Consider the following 13,542-nt stretch of genomic DNA (forward strand, 5'->3'; position numbering starts at 1 on the left):
TCAATCATAGAGATTCCATTGATTTGAATAACTTTAAGAACATAAATAATAATATTAAAATGTAGTAAAATAATTAGAAAGTGATGAGTTTTGAATAGTTATTACTTTTGTTTTTAATATAGTTTATTTTGTAGATATACAACTTATGTGTATATTAAAGTTTTTATGTGCCTGTGTTTAACAACAGACTGGCAAGACTCTTTTCTGCTAAAAAAAAAAAAAAAAAAAAAAAGTGTCCTGGGAATTGTCTATTAGACCTCAATAGTCATCTCTACCACCTTCTAAACATCCTCCCAATCATGGGAAATGGAAGAATAAAAACCACCTTTCCCAGAATTCTTTGCAGTTGGAATTTTGGATGTAATTTAGGTTCTACTGATGACATGACCTGGTGTGAGGTTTAGAAAGCAGAAGCTATAGCTCTTCTGTTCAATAGTCAAGCTCTGGTAAGCTGAATGTTGGAGTGTCTGGCCCCAGGTCCTCCTTTGTAGCCTCGAGCTTTGTGGAAGTGGGGCAAGCTGCCTAGTGACAGCCCCTTGATTTCAGCTAGTCAGAGACTTACAATGCTTTTGTAATTACCTAATTCCCCATATTAAATACCTGTCTGCTTGAAGCACCTACATTTCTTTTTCTTCCTGCAGAGAATCCCGATATAACATGTATCCTTAGCTGCTGCTTGTTTCCTTCATGTGACATCAAAAGGAAACATCAGAATAATCATTGGCACTGGCCTACTTAGTCTGTTTGACTATATGGTTTCTTATTCTAAAGTTTCTCTCATGGTACTTCACATTTCATTCACATCCTAAAACTATGCTGTGGCATTAAACAAATACTATTCTTTATCATTTTTTTCAATAGATCTACTGGAAAGAACTGAGGAAATGAATGCCTAGTTAAGTGAGGAGAAAGAGAATAATAGCTCTTTATTATTATTATTGCTATTTTTATAACATCAGAGCTCTAATGGTGAATAATGACTAGTCATTTTCTGTTTGTTTTTAATTTATATCTCCTCTCAAGTCTATTGGAATGGAGCCACATTTCAGGGAAAATGAAAAACAAAACAAAACACTTGCTTTTCTTTTAAGAATACCCAAAGAAAGGAAGTCTGGACTTTCCTTTGTGAGCCTATTACAGTGTTTAACAACTTTTCTCAATTATATCTAAATCTCTCTTTCTGCATTTTTTTTTTTTTTTGGCTTGAGTTCATCCATGAGAGTGGGGAGAGAAGGGAATTAGGCAATGATAAACATATTACTCTGAGATAAACTCTAGTTTTCATTTGTTTCCTATTTCTATCTTTCCTCTTATCCTCAGGACTTTATCTTTTCTTCAGGTGTCTCCTCCGTTGTTTTTGTTTTGTTTTTCCAGTTCTATCCAGCATCCCCTTAGAACATCTCCTTGCCAGATTTTTTCCTAACAACAGAACAATATTTGCTCCTGATGGAAGTCTTCTGTTTCAAAAAAAATTATGTAATTATCTTATGGACAAAAATCTTTAGATATTTTTCCAGACAGTCCCTTGGTCTTCCCATCTCATTTCCTTCTGCTCTCTTTGTACCTGATAATGAATTTGTTCAAATATTATCATATATGCAAGCTAATGATAGACACTGTGAAGGCTCATTATGCTTTAATGTTTCTCACAGTGGTTATTTAGAGAATAACAAAATCTCTGAAGCAATGCAGTATGTCAAGTAGTCTGTGGATGGGCAAGTATATGCTCTATTTCCTTGCTCACCTTGCAGAGTAACTTATTTGTTTGTTTTATTTTGACCAATGGAACCAACCAAAGCCAATAAATAAGAACTAAAGATAATTTACTGAACTATCTGAAATAACCCAAAAATGAATGGCCTCATTTTTAATTAGTTCATCTCAGGGTAAAGAGATACATAGTGGAGGGTGGATGTGAGATTATAGAAATAAGAGCAAATCAGAAATTTATCATAATATAAAGTGAGCTCAACTATTAGGAAAAAAACACAAAAGTTTAGAGTAAAAATCTTAAAAGGAAATATAAGAAGAGAGAAAGAAGAAAGCATATTCTAATACGTATTAAATCTTCTCATGTTTTGGTTGAATGACCTTTTCTCTAACCACATCTTGTCACCTTAGAGTTTCCAACCATGACCAATACATCAATTGCCATCTGTTATGGACTGAAAGGAGTTTGGAGATGGGGCCTTTAAGGAAGTTAGTAAAGTTAAACAAGGTCATAGGATGGGATCCAATAGGATTAGTATAAGAGGAGGCATCTCACACATTCTCTCTCTCTCTCTCTCTCTCTCTCTCTCTCTCTCTCTCTCTCTCTCTCTCTCCCTCCCTCCCTCCCTCCCTCCCTCCCTCCCTCCCTCCCTCTAACAGCAAGAAGGTGGCTATCTACAAACTAGAAAGAGAATAGTCATCAGAAACTGAATCAGTCAGCCTCAATCTTGATCTTTGATCTTAGACTTCTAGCCTCCAAAATGGTGAAAAAATAATGTCTGTTGTTTAAGCCACCCAGTCTATGATTTTTTTTTATTTTTTATTTTCAATTATAATTGACATACAACATTATATTAGTTCCAAGTGTACAACATACTAATTAGACATTTATATAACTTACAAAGTGACCCTGGTAAATCTAGTACCCATCTGACACCATACATAGCCAGAACAGATTGATACACAAATCAATGCAAGGCTGTATATGAATATCCCACAGAACATCTTCCCAGTCATCAGTTTCCTGGTATGATGCATCTTGATTTCAGCAGTTTTTAGTATATTTACCATGTTGTACAACAATCACCATTATCTCATTCCAAACATTTTTGTCACCAAAAGAAACCTTTACACATTAGCAAGCAATCCCATTTGCCCTTCCTCCAGTCCCTATCAACCTCTAATCCATTTTCTGTCTCCTTATTTGCCTATTTTGTATCTTCCCTTTAAAGGCAGGAGGCGGGGACAGGGCTCATACAATAGGTGGCCTTTTGTACATTACTTCCTTTATTTAGCATATTTTTAAATCCATCCATGTTGCACACATATCAGTACTTTATTCCTTTTTAAAAATCCTCACCCAAAGTTATGTTTGTAGGGGATTTTTTTGGTGTTTGTTTTTCTGTTGAGAGAGAGAGAGAAACATCACTGTGAGAGAGAAATATTGATGCATTGCCTCCCATACCCACCCCTACCAGGGATCAAACCCACAACTTAGGTATGTACCCTGACAAGGAATCTAACCTGCAACTTTTTCGACGTTCCAACCACCTGAGACACCCGGCCAGGGCAGTGCTTTATTCCTTTTTATGGCTGAATAATATTCCATTGTTTGTATGTACCCCCCGCCCCATTCACCAATGTTGATGGACATTTTAATTGTTTCCAATGTTTGATACTTCTTGATTTTTAGTACTCGAGCTGCATACACAGTCAATGTTTTTCAGAGATATTTATATGGGAAAAACTTACATTTCCATCCTCAAAACTCAATACAACATTTTAAACAAAATGATATATGAGGAAATTAACAGTTTATATTCTAACACATAGGTACTCTGAAAAGCATGCTGAGGGCCAGTGAAGGGAAGTCCATGTGGGATATTGCTGGAGCTAAGGAAAAGATCAAACATCACAGTCATCTATAGTGCATAAAGTTTACAGTAGAAAGTCTTGGTTTAGGTTCTTCAAAAGCAGGTTTCTGCTTTTCTAAGACAAGGATTCAAGTGCAAATACCTCTTTTGGCTAATGATCTGGGAAATAGCAGTAAAGGAAGTCAGTGTAGAGTACGGGCCTCAACATTACTCCCCCAGAAGGGTGAGGAAGCACAGTCCTTATTCTGGTCAGTCCCTGGGTGAGGACTGCTCCCACAGTTCTACCCGGCGACAAAGACCTAGTGAGCTCCCATGGACTCTGAGAGCCCTCAGGCAAGGAATCTCTGGTGCTGGCGCTGGAAATCAGCTATTGGCCAGAAAAGCCAGGGGAGATATGGGCAGTCACAGATGGTGTCTGCTACTGTGTTAATCAGGGTCCTCCAGAGAAGCAGAACAAACAGAACCAATACAGAAGGAGATATAGGAGGAGATACGTTACAGGAATTGGCTCATGCCATTATGGAGGCTGAGACATCCCACAATCTGCCATCTGCAGGCTAGAGAACAGAAAGCCAGTGGTGCAATTCAGCCCGAGGCCAAAGCCCTGAGAACCTTCCTGGGGCCCGAAGGACCAAGAACCAGGAGCTCTGACAGGGCAAGAGAAAATGGATGTCCCAGCTCAAGAAGAAGGAGGAAATGTATCCTTCCTCTGCCTTTTTGTTCTCTTCGGGCCCTCAACAGATTGGATGATGCCCACGCACATTGGTGAGGGTGATCTCTTTACTCAGTCTACTGAATCAAATGTTAATCTCCTCCAAAAATACCCTCACAGACACACCCATAAATAACATTTTACCAGCTATCTGGGCATCGCTTTAGGCCACTGAAGTCAACACATAAAATTAGCCAGCATAGCTACATAGGACATTCAAATAGCGCACTTTACTGCACACAAAGCAATCATTAGTTAATAATTATATTAATTTTTTTTGGTGATCAGAAAGTGATGATCGAGCAATTTATATCTGAACATGAACATTTTGTTTATTATATTCAGGCTTTTTACTCTGCTGTGTTACAGTTTAGGAAATGCTTAAGCATTGACCAATAGCTATTGTAGTTTTTCCCGCTTAAATTAATGGCAAATAGAACACCATCAGCGTTTGTTGCCTATAACACCTGATATTCAAGACTGGAGTACTCGTGCTTAGAGGAGATGCCTGTAATCAAGTGCTCTACCCCAGGTCAGATCCACCGTGGGAAAAGAGATATCCTTGTGCATGCGCTGCAGGGGGTGGGAAGTGCTTCACTGCACAGTCTGAGAGAGTGAGGAGGAAGAGCGGAAAGCAGAGGGGGCCTGATTGAGGGATGTGAGGGTGGGATGTATGGCAAGCCCACAGTGTAATCTTTTGGAGCTACCCTTCCCTAGACAGCATTTAAACTTACCATTGCTGAAATCATCTTGGGAGCACAGGAACTGGGCTCCATCTTTATATGACCGCTAGAGGCCCGGTGCACAAAATTCATGCATGGGTAGGGTCCCTAGGCCTGGGCAGCGATCAGGGCTGATCTGCGGGGCAACCAGCAAGGCAATCGGGGCCCCGCTCGCACCCGCCTTGGCTGGCCTGGTGCCGCCCGCTCGCCAGCCCCACCCCCCACCACCGCCACCGGTCAGAGGCCTACGGGCTGGGGGCATCTCCTGTTGACCGTCTGCCCCCTCGTAGTCAGTGCATGTCATAGAGACCAGTTGTTTCACCATTTGGTCAATTTGCATATTAGGGTTTTATATAGATAAATGAGAACTGTTTGCTAAATAACTGTGTCCTCTAAATTTTTATAACAATTCAGAGATACAGACATAGTAGTTTATCAGCTACTAAGTAATGTTGTTGCAAATCCTTAGTAAACCATTTATAAAAGATCACTCCCAATAACGCATGCATAAAATAAACATAAACACAGAAGATATTTTTTCTGTTTCCTAAGGTTTCAACCCCTTTTACCACCACCTCAGAACACATGAGGGACATGGCACCTCTCTCCCCACCAGCTTCTGGCTGCCTGGGCAGGGCTGCAGCAGGTCCCTATGGTTGCTAATGAGCACATGGCCTTGTTTTGTTTTGTAGAATAACCTTAATGGTTATATTTAAGCTATCTTAAAGTTGTATTTCTATCTAATGGGAAAATGAAACAAGATATGTCAGTAGAAACTGTTTCATATTAAACGACCTACTAAACAGTGGTGTTTGTGGCACAAAATCACAGAAAATGTATCTATACCTTTATCACATTTTCCTGATGAGAGTGTAACTTTGAAATGGCATTCTCAGTGGTTAAAAATGTAACCCTTAAACCACCACCACCCCAAAAATGAGTTGGAGTGGAAGAGCTGGGGCTGAAGGTGATGGAAGATGAAGAGAGAGATGGCTCCCCAGGTGATTCAGAGACCTACCCGCCTGTGGCCATGACCCTGCACTGCTCCAACATCATCTGAAGCATAACTGACCAAGAGCCCTGCACTGAAACCCATCGCTGTGTTTGTGGGGAGGCCAGGATTCCAGCAGGCTATTCCCAGCCTATGACTGAGTGCTGCAGAGACACTAAATACCAAGACAAGCCGAGTCCTGGGAGATGGGGACTTCCCGAGCCCGTGACTGGCTCGAGGACTCCCTGTCAGCCTTGCTGAACCCTCCTTAGACTGTAGGTGGTCTAGGGTGTTTCCGTCAAACCTTCCTTCTCTGCTCCTTCAGTCAGAGTCAGGCTCGCATCACAGTTCGATGGCTCCCCAGCTTATCTGCCTTCCTCTCCACCTTCTCTCAAACAAACGTTTCCCTGACTAAAATCCTTTCACATCTAATCCCATTTTGGAGGCTTCTCAGGGGACCCAGAATAACACACTTTCTCAGTTTACAACCACTGATTTAGATTCTCCATGCCCAGAATTTCCGGCACTGTGTTAGAAATAGAAAGCGTACACCACTCAGTTTTACATGTTCTTCAGAATATTCCTCTAGCCAGGTGGCTGCTTTTCTATGACGTTATCTGCTACTCTTTATAATTTCCCCTAAAATAAGCTCTTCCAGACTTAAATCCTGAACTTTAATTCATTTAATTAGTAATTATTCTCTAAATGGTGTCATAACCACAAAACATAACCACACAAAAAAGCAATTCGTTTCTTCTATACTTCCCTTTTTAAAAACATGTTTTTGTTACATTTTTGCTTTTTTGAGATGTTATCTTAAAACAAAACCAAAAAGATTTCTAGGTTCTGAAACACTGTTTGGTGATGTGACGATTCTCAACTTTTATTGGGTTCAGAGACCCTTCAGGGACCCAGCACTGGCCTCAGAAAAAGAATTAGGCATGAAAATTTTTACACAAAAATCTTAGGCTAAGGGTCTTTCTAGGCTAAGGAGCATTTCACAGTGCCCTACTTGCTTCTCTTAATTGAATATTTTTGCTTGCTAATCTGAGCTGCTTTTGAAAAGGGAAAAGTCAAATTTGTTGTCCACACTGGTTCTTTGGAATTTCTAAGTCAACAGAACAACAAATGTAAGTCTGTATAACTTATATATGTTATAATAGTGATGATAATTTTTTTCACATAATCTTCAGATCTGAAGCAGAGAGTTTACAGGGGAAGATAATGTGGGAATATGGAATGTAGGCTCTGGAGACAAACTTCCTGGGTTTAAATTCCATACTGCCATTCCTTAAATGTACCAAGCACTCTTTGCACCTGTTGTGCCCTCTTCCTGGACACCCCTCCTCTCAAATATTTACATGGCTCATTCCTTCGCTTCTTTAGCTCTTTTCTCAAGTGTGACCTCATCAGAGAGGCCTTCCCTGTAGAAGCCTACTCTCCATCACTCTCTACCCTGAGTTGGCCTTATATTTTTTCATAGAACTATCACCACCAGCTTTATCATCTGCTTATTTGCTGTCTGTGTCCTCCTTAAAGGACATAAGCGCGCGCGCGCGCGCACACACACACACACACACAGCAATCCCTTGCTAGACCAGTGTCTTACACATGGTAAGTACTCAATAAATATTTGTTAAATAAATTTTAGGACTCCCAAATGATATACTTTTTGGAATGTTTATAACAGGCAAACACTGCTTCTGGTATAATATTCTAAATTACTTTTAAGTACGAGTATGCTACTCATCTTTTAATAACAGTTAAATGACTGTTCAAAGCAAATACTTTTGTCTGCAAAAATATAGTATGGAAGTACCTATTGATTTAGTTATCTTGGGATTCCAATAAAACTTCCAACACAAAAATGTATCCAAAAGTTCATAATGACCACTGATGCTTAAATAGTGCTTACTGCTTTAAATGCTCTCATAGCCCATGACACAGGCAGCTATTTTCTCCATGTTACAGATAAAAAAGCCTAGGCACGAAAAGTTTGTAATCTATCCAAGATCATCCAGTTAATAAATGGCAGAGCCAGGACCTAGCTGGTTTGGCTCAGTGGGTAGAGCATTGGCCCGCAGACTGAAGGACCCCAGGATTGGTCCTGGCCAAGGGCACATGCCCAGGTCGTGGGCTCCATCCCCAGTAGGGGGCATGCAGGAGGCGGCCGATCAATAACTTACTCTTATCATTGATGTGTATCTCTCACCCTCTCCCTTCCATTCTGAAATCTATATATATATATATATATATATATATATATATATATATATATATATACGCACACACACACACACACACACACACACACACACACACACAGTATATATAATTTTAAATGGTACAGTCAGGATTCAGACACTGTGGTCTAGATTCAAGCTCTTCACCACTATTCTATACAACCTTTTTAGTACATGAAGGAGGAAAGCTTAGTGTATGGTCAGGAAAATATCAATGTTTTCCATTACTTTCACTTTCTACTTACAGTGCGAATATAGCACTGTTGTGGTTATTTAAAGTACCCAAATTGTTTTTTCTAAGAGTTGAAGACAAAATTACAAGGTTAATTGCTTAAACCACAGACAATCTCAAAGCATTAGTAAAGAATTCTCATTGGCTGCCTCTTCCTTCCCCTTCTAAGCAGCTTATTTGTATACACATGGCACTGCATTGAATTTTCAAAATACCTTGAACTTCAGTCCAGAAATACATTTCCATAATAAAAGCAATTATCTTGTACAATTATTTTCTGAGAGAAAGCAGCAAAGTCATTAAAGTTTTGGGCACGGATAGTCTCACCTGACTAGGAATGCTTTCTGAGGGGAGAATACCGGGCAAGCCGGCCCTGGGGCCACAGCTTCTCCCGTTCCTGGATTGTACTGCCCTGACCAAAATGATAAGGACCTGTGAGGGTACTGGGCTCCTTTCTGAAGTAGATATCACGTTTTTTTTTACATATTCCAGATGTCCAAAGAATTTAGGACGTGGATTTACTCTGATCTATAATTTTGTACAAGATGCTGGAATTTTTGCCAATTCCATCTGTGAAAACAAGTTGGCAGTACTTCCAGGTTTCAAAAGCAGGTGTGAAGTAAATTTAAGGTTTGCAGGGTGATAAGTACCTAAACTAGGATGGTAGTTATCTTGGATGCCGGGTTGCCACTGAGCATCCAGTGCCAGGAATCCATGCAAGCATAGACTGTGGATTTCAAGTGCCTCTGCAAATAGCTTGTGTATCCTGCCACTTTTGCTTCATTTTCTTGTGCAAATGGCAGCTGTGCCAGTAAGTATCTGTGAATTCGACTGAATTGCAGGGCATTCTTCTTTTATATTAGTAATTTTGGATTTCAGAAAAGTGAAGGTGTTGAAGAGTTCACAGATTTTTAAATTTTCCACTAATATTTTTAAAGAGCAAAGAATTTGACATTTCTCCTGAAGCAGCTGCTTATATCACTACTGATTGCCTTGACATCTAGTTCTAGAAATAAAAAGAAGTCCTATCCCACCAATGTTCAAGCCAGGACTTAGCAGAGGCTCTCAGACAACCAGGTCTATTCTGAGTTAAGGCAAGATCACTTTCCTTTAGGAAATAACAGGGGTCTACCGGGCACATTAAGTAGTGCTGATCTAGTGATTCCTGATTGGTTTAAGAATCCATTTCTGGGACAGGCGGAGACTAAGTTTCAGTTTGTTAACCAGAGGCTTAGCATCAGTGACTCCATTTTGGGCCTGTTGGATTTTTGAACATATCTTTATATATATTTTAAAAAGTGAAACATCTACGTTAAAGCATTTCTGCATTTACCTTTTTGATAGTTATTACCAAACTGCCCTACCAAGTTACTCTCTCACTAGTAAATATGTGTGCATTTTCACTCTTTTTCTCTCAATAATATGTAGTAACCAGGCTTTCATAGATCTACATTGTTATTTTATATATATATATATATATATATATATATATATATATATATATTATAGATTTTTCACAGAGAGGAAGGGAGAGGGATAGAGAGTCAGAAACATCGATGAGAGAGAAACATCGATCAGCTGCCTCCTGCACACCCCCAACTGGGGATGTGCCCACAACCAAGGTACATGCCCTTGACCAGAATCGAACCTGGGACCCTTGAGTCCGCAGGCCGATGCTCTATCCACTGAGCCAAACTGGTTACGGCTACATTGTTATTTTTAATGGCTACATATTCTCTTCTATGTGTCTATCTTAGTTTGTTTAACCAATCCTCCATCATAAAATTTCAGCTGTTCCTGATATTGCAATATATTTTGTCCATCTTTATATATGCTATTTACTTAGGATTAACTCCTGTAAGGGAAATTGCTGAATTCAAGGCCTTACACATTAAAATTTTTTCAATATATTGCCTAACTAACCTCCAGAAAAGCTGCACCAGTTTACACTGCCACCAACAAAGTCTGCGTCCTCACACTCTCTCACCAACGTGACTTTTTCACCTTTGCAATATAACAGGGGGAAATGTCATCTCACTGAATTTGCATTCCTTTAATATTTACTAAGTCTAAGGTCTTTTCAAATGCTTATTGTTATTTGCATTTCTTCTTTGAATTGCCTCTTTTTTTATATATATATTTTATTGATTTTTTACAGAGAGGAAGGTAGAGGGATAGAGAGTTAGAAACATCGATGAGAGAGAAGCATTGATCAGCTGCCTCCTGCACATCTCCCACTGGGGATGTGCCCACAACCCAGGCACATGCCCCTGACCGGAACCGAACCTGGGACCCTTCAGTCCGCAGGCCGACGCTCTATCCACTGAGCCAAACTGGTTTCAGCTGAATTGCCTCTTTATGTCCTTTTCTTCCTTCAATATGTGAATGATGGTTTAGCAAGGTATAGAATTCTAGGGATACAACCAGAAGCTCATAACCCTATAAAAAGATTGATCCATTGTTTTCCATTGCATAAGGTTACAGATTAGAAATCCAATACCAGTTGGATTTCCTTTACCTGCATGGAACCTTCCCCAGAAATTAAAGTTACCCTGCTCAGTGGGGACTTCTCTGACCAACTCTTTAAATTGCCATCTTTAAATAACATCTATCCCACATCTTTATTTTTTCTATAATACTTAACCTCCTCACATACTATATACATTTATTTTATTTATGTCTCCCTCCACCAGAATATAAGTTTCAAAGGGGTGGAGAGTATTTTCTTCCCTTTAGCTTTATCTTCCCCATGAGAACTAGATAGGCTCTAAGTCTCTGCATCAGGAGACTGGGTTTTGTAATTGTTAGAGATGCCTTTGATTAATCGCGTAGTCCTAAAACTTTCCAAGGGGTATGAAAGCAGAGAAAATGTAAAGAGAATTAATTTCTAGGTCCTTAACGTCCAGAGATACTCTTTCCCAATATTGATGTGCCAGACAGAGTGCCTATGCTTACATGAGAGTTTTTAAAAATATTTAAAAACCCTACTTTTAAAAAATATTTTTTTAATGATTTTTAGAGAGAGCGGAAGGGAGAGGGATAAAGAAATAGTAAGAAAAAAACATCATCGACTGGCTGCCTCCTGCAGGCCCCCTACTGGGGGTTGAGCCTGCAACCAGGGCATGTGCTCTACCCGGGAACTGAACCATGAACCAAGAGGTCTCCCTCTCTTTAAATAAAGGCACACCTCTCACCCATCCCAAGTCTTACAGTGGAGAATTTCTTTGAGTGCACAAACCTCCAGGGGACTAAAGGAAGGAGTGGAATCTTTTAATGAGTAATCAGGACATAACAAAACCCTTGGCAGCGGTTCTCAACCTGTGGGTCGCGACCCCTTTGACAGTTGAACGACCCTTTCACAGGGGTCGCCTAAGACCATCCTGCATATCAGATATTTACATTACGATTCCTAACAGTAGCAACATTACAGTTATGAAGTAGCAACAAAAATAAATTTATGGTTGGGTCACAACATGAGGAACTGTATTTAAAGGGCCAGAAGGTTGAGAACCACTGCCTTAGAGTCTCCTGTCTTTCCTAGTCTTACATACATTTCTGTTCAGAGTGAAGCATTGTATTAAAAATAGTATTTTGGCCTGGGGAATTCTGCTATGGGGTAGTAGGGTGAGAACAATGAAAATCCTCATGTAAGAACTATGCCTCTTTCTATTTTCTCTCAACTGACGTAAATAAATAAACAAATAAACGAACAAACAGACATACATACATTATTCTGGAAGTGTTCCATGAAAAAAAAGCAAAGAAAGAATCAATAGGGTATATTAAATTCTTTTAAAAAAGACTTCCCCTCATATTTAAACATAGACAATTCTTTTCAGCTATTCTAATATTATTTTCTAGGATTTGTTATTATTTATAAGAAAAGCACTGAAAAATGCCAAAACTGAATAGATAAGTTTATCAGGTGTCTATTGTTGCACAACAAATTACCATAAATTTAGCAACTTAAGACAACATACATTCATTATTTCATGTTTCTGTGAGTCAAGAGTCTGGCTAGAGTTTATTAGAGTCTTTTGCTTGGGGCTTCACAAGGTTGCAGTAAAGGGTTAGTTGGGCTACATTCTCATCTGGAGATTTAACTGGAGAAGGATCCACTTCCAATCTCACTCAGGTTATTGGAAAATTCATTCCCTTGTAGTTATAGGACTGAGGGCCTTTACTTTCTGCTGACCATCTCCTGGCAGTAACCCTCAGCTCTTAGAGGCCACCAGCACACAGTTCCTTGCCACACGAGCCTCCTCAATATGGCCAATTACTTCATCAAACCAGGAAGGTAAGGCTTTAGAGCAGTGGTTCTCAACCTTCCTGATGCCGCAGCCCTTTGATACAGTTCCTCATGTTGTGGTGACCCTCAACCATAAAATTATTTTCGTTGCCACTTCATAACTGTAATCTTGCTACTGTTATGAATCGTAATGTAAGTATCTGATATGCAGGATGTATTCTCATTGTTATAAATTGAACATAATTAAAGCATAGTGATTAATCACAAAAACAATATGTAATTATATATGTGTTTTCCGATGGTCTTAGGCGACCCCTGTGAAAGGGTCATTCGACCCCCAAAGGGGTCGCGACCCACAGGTTGAGAAACGCTGCTCTAGAGTGACTTTACTAGCAAGACAGTCTCATCTCACATAAATTGCACATTCATAGAATCACTTCCCATCACCTTTACCATATTCTGTTAGTTAGAACCAAAAGAAAGGGATTACACGAAGGTGGGAACTCCAAGGGACAGGATTGTGGTCTACCATTGTGAGTAACTGACTCTTCATGTAACTAAAATATTATCTTGATCTACCAAGAGTTTAAAGACTAAGTGGATAAAAATTTACACATAAAACTTTACAAACCTTTTTTAGAATTGATATATATCTATTTTTATCAAATCATACAAGGACATATTTACTTCAGTTACAATCCTGATCTGATGTCACCTTAAAATGTTTAGTATTTCTTTGTTTTTTAAATAAATGCTAGCTGCTGAACTATTAATTTTAATAGTACTATTTACCTTTTCTTTTCTTTAAA

Source organism: Myotis myotis, unplaced genomic scaffold (assembly GCF_014108235.1).
Source record: "Myotis myotis isolate mMyoMyo1 unplaced genomic scaffold, mMyoMyo1.p scaffold_m19_p_2, whole genome shotgun sequence".
NCBI lineage: Eukaryota > Metazoa > Chordata > Mammalia > Chiroptera > Vespertilionidae > Myotis > Myotis myotis.